The sequence below is a fragment of the Triticum dicoccoides genome, chromosome 2A (assembly GCF_002162155.2).
Source record: "Triticum dicoccoides isolate Atlit2015 ecotype Zavitan chromosome 2A, WEW_v2.0, whole genome shotgun sequence".
Taxonomy (NCBI): domain Eukaryota; kingdom Viridiplantae; phylum Streptophyta; class Magnoliopsida; order Poales; family Poaceae; genus Triticum; species Triticum dicoccoides.
In genome coordinates, this window is record NC_041382.1 from 783,534,673 (window position 1) to 783,539,047 (window position 4,375).

The 4,375-nt window shown below is 46.7% G+C and overlaps 1 pseudogene; it reads left to right on the forward strand.

Annotated features, from left to right (window-relative positions):
* LOC119358479 overlaps positions 1–3,696 on the forward strand; it is a 40,182-nt pseudogene extending 36,486 nt beyond the window's left edge.
* The last annotated feature ends 679 nt before the right edge of the window (positions 3,697–4,375 follow it).

Here is a 4,375-nt window from a genome sequence, read left to right on the forward strand (position 1 = left end):
GAAGAGGGGGAGGGAGGGCATTAATGAAGAGGGTGGTGGTGGAGGGCACAAAGAAGAGGGGGGTGGTGGAGGGCAAAGAAGAGGGCTCTAATGGAGGGGCTGGTGGAGGGGGAGCATTGAATGGAACAAGCAAGGTGCAAGGAAAGGGGGAGAAAGGAAGGGGAAGAGGAAGAAGAAAGGGGAGGAAGGAGGGGAAAGGTGGTAGGTGGGTGGCGACCATAGCAGTAGCGCGGGGTGCCAAAGCACGCTACTGCTATGAGTGCCAGCCAAAATATCTGCTGGTACGTAAAACTAGCTATAACGCTTGTACAAAAAGAACGCTACTGGTATAAGTTTACCCATAAAAGAAATAGCAGTAGCGCGTCTAGGTGCACGGGCGCTACATCTACTTTCTTAACAGTAGCGCTTGTTAGACAACAAACGCTGCTAATATTTTTTGATCTGATGGTGTGCTGTGGCAAACTTACCAGTAGCGTGGCCTCCAAAAACCAACGCTGCTACTATGTTGTACCAGTAGCGCGCTTTGTAACAGACGCTACTGGTAACTATCAGTAGCGTGGGGTCCATAATACACGCTACTAGTAAACTTCTATGTATAAGCCTTTTTCTAGTAGTTTAACTTAGTAGTATGGTAATCAACTTTGAAGGAATTTTCGATGATAGGCATTCATACTACACAGACTACCTAGAAGTTGCTTCCCTATAGCACTAAAGTTGCTTCTGTAGTATTTAAAGTTGCTCCCAGAAAAAGTTAGTCCAAACTTACTCATATGAGATCTATTTTGAAGAGTTCGTCGCCAGGAACCTAGCGCTGAAAGCGGATCTTAATTTCGATACTCGGTTCAAAAGTTATACTACCTCTCTCTCAGTTTACAGGGTGTGCGCGTACTCTTAGGTCGTCAATTTGACCAACCTAATACAAGTCATATATTACAAAAAATATACCAACATAAACTTCGAAATTTCTACTTTCAAGAGGTATAATTTTTGTGTTATATAGATTATAATAGGGTGATAAAATTGGCAACCTAGGTATACGCACAGGACTTGTAAACTAAAATGGAGGTAGTAGCTTTTTAAAAATTTGAAACACGCATTAAATGCATGCACGTGATATCTTGCTGAGAAACTCACGGGATGGGATGGTACGCCGGTACGTCGGGGACAATATGCTTTCCATTCGTGTTAATCCTCCATGTGGACCCCATGATGGGTTGACTTAATTGCACTTTGTATTAGCCACATGTCGAAAAGGAAATTGGGGGACATGAGCGTGCACTTAAGACAACGATCCAGCGCAGCTGCGCGTTTATAAATTCGGGTTGATACTGTTGCTTTTAGGCATGTTATTTTAATTTACAAATACACGCTAGTAGAATCTACTCTTAAGTTTGGCCATTTCAAGTTAATTTTTTCCATTTTCAATCTAACCTTGTAGTAAATTTTACTTCCTCTAGTAGAATGGACAACACTCACGCCAAGCTTTTCAAAAACAAATAGTTGCTGCTGTTGTCGTAATCCTGAGTAACTTGGTCAACAAAATACATATGTTCTCTGGGTCAAATTGTCCGCCTCTTTCCGTTATGGCATTGCTCCTTCAAAATTTGCCCTCTCCCCCTCTCCCAAAAAACCAATTTACTTGTAATTGTGGATTCACCATTTCACCGCTTGAATGTGCGTCTTATTTTTCATGTAGCTAATAGTTGTTTTGACTGTGGTTTTGCAAATTTTATAATTGTTTTAGCATATCTACTCCCGAAGTGCTGAACAAGTGTCGTAGTCAGGTCTTACGAGCAGAGTGGTGAGGCTTTTTGGCCATTCCTAGAAACCCAAAAATATCTCACATCTACTTAAACGGTCCACTATCATATGGAACTCTAGAACTTAAAAAAAATCCCCGTAATTAAAACTTTCCTCCATGTTCTTGTGTGTTCATTTTGTTAAAAGAATTATTGTAGGGTGAAGCAAACACTGATGCAATAACTTAATGGTGGTCCGCTCAAGGCGACCTCTGAAATTTGGATAAAGATTTTAGACGATGTCACCATGCAGATATAAAGCATACCATCATAACTCGTGCTTCCCTACACAAAAAATAATAATCATGCTTCTGTACTTGCTTAGAAATTGGAGAAAATTGCAATGTAGATCATATACTCTTTACAAGTGCCATATTGTGCCTGAGTTCAGTTTTTTCACAGTGTTGCACGAGATCATGATTTTATATCTTAATTCTTAATGTGAATGAAGTTAAATTACTCTGGGATTTTTCTATTTACTTTGTCCCTCGACATTAACCAAGTTCAAAATCTGGTTTAAAAAATATAGGCGTAGGAAGTTTAAATTTCTTGTAGTTCCAATTTGTCCTTTACATTGACTATTGAACGTTAAGCAAAGACTAAATAGGTTAAAAAGAAGTGTGTATTCTTGCAGGGATATGGCATGATTACTATGGTGTCCGCGGTACTGGCGCAGCCTGTGTTGCCGGCCGGCAACATTCATTCCTCTTCCCACCCTTCGTCACGGCAGGTGGCCTTCTTCTATGCCTCACTCTACCTCATCGCCCTCGCAAAAGGCGCCGACAAGCCATGCGGGCTAGCATTTGCCGCAGATTAGTTCGATCCCGAGCACCCCAAGGAGAGCACATCCCGCAGCTCCCTTTTCAACTGGTGGTTCTTCTGTATGGCTGTTGGCATCTCCGTTGCCGTCGCCCTCGTCAGCTACATCCAGGAGAAGTGGAGAACGTTGGTTGGGCTATCGGCTTCGGCATGCTCTGTGCCATTATGTTATGTGCCTTTGTAATCTTCCTCTTTGGGACCCCCACCTACCGCCTCTACTCACCCACCCAAGGTGCCGAGAGCCCCTTCGCCCGCCTCGCTCGCAGTCTCGTGGTGCTTACCATGAGCTCGAGCTTCTTCCGTACATCAGGATGCCGCGGCCAAGTCGGACGAGGCGCGCGGTGTGCTACGGTTGCTGCCGATATGGGCAGCGAGCCTAGCTTACGGCGTGGCATACGCGCAGATGACGCTCTTCAACAAGCAGGGCCGCACCTTGGACCGACGCATATTCGATGGCCTGGAGCTCCCACCGGTGGCGCTGCAAACGATGGGGCCGGCGAGCATCCTATTTTTCGTCCCCATCTACGACCGCGTGCTAGTGCCAGTAATGGGGCGCACCACAGGCAAGCCATCGGGGCTAACTCTGCTGCAGGGCGTGGGCGTGGGCGTGGTGGTGGCGATGGGCGCGGTGATCGCGGCGGCACTGGTTGAGGGTCGACGGCTGGAGACGGCGCGGGAGCACGGGCTGGTGGACGACCCTAGCGCGACGGTGCCAATGAGCTGGGCATGGCTGGTGCCGCAATATGCGATGATGGGTGTGGCGGACGTGATAACAGTGGTGGGCTTGCAAGAGTTCTTTTACGACCAGATGCCCCATGAGCTGTGCAGCCTTGGCTTGGCGCTCTTCTTCAGCGTCATGGGCATCGGTGGTTTCATCAGCAGCACCCTCATCTCTCTCATCGACAGCGTCACCAGGAGTGGTGGCTGCGATGGTTGGTTCGCCGACAATCTCAATCGCGCCCACCTCAACTACTTCTATTGGGTGCTCGCAGGTCTCTCCACCGCCGAGCTCGTGCTATTCCTTTGTCTCGCCAGCTCCTATACCTATAACAACAATTACAAGAGGCTTCAACACTAAGTGATTGCCAGGATCTGTTGGAGTTGTGTCGAATATTGTGTACAAGGTAGGTTACAGTTGGACTTGTAGTTATATTGTGTCTAAATAGGATATAGAGTTGTGTCCTAGTAGGACAATTGTATCATAGGCATCTCATATATAACGAGGGTAGACACAGGATGTAACATATGCCAACATAATAGCACAGGAACGCAGGGGAAGCCGGCGGCATGTGCCGGTGTCCAGGGCGACCGGGTGCGGTATTGTAGCGATGTCATGGGGAGGAGCGCCCATAGTCAGCCTCGGGAATGTAGTCATATCGATGAACCTCGTTAACAAATTTTGGTGTCGTGCTCGTGTGATTGCTTGGTCCTCAGTTCATCGACGGTGGCCCCGCATTTATTCTAACAAATGGTATTAAAGCTAGGTCGTCACGAGGTTGCTGGATTGTCGATTAACAGGATAGATCGTCGTCGGATCGTGCGAAGATGGTATGTGAAGAAATCAATATCGATGTCAACGATGATCGATTGGGAATTCTTTTGCGGAAGCCGTCAGGTGGTTTGCGATCAGACCAGATCGAGAAGGAGCAATACGGCAGCATGGAAAGCGTCTCGGCAGTTAAGGCAATCGGCAGCAGAATCAGTGAGTTGTAGCAGCTGTCAGACAAAGCGTAGATATTTACGAAAAAACTAGTTTT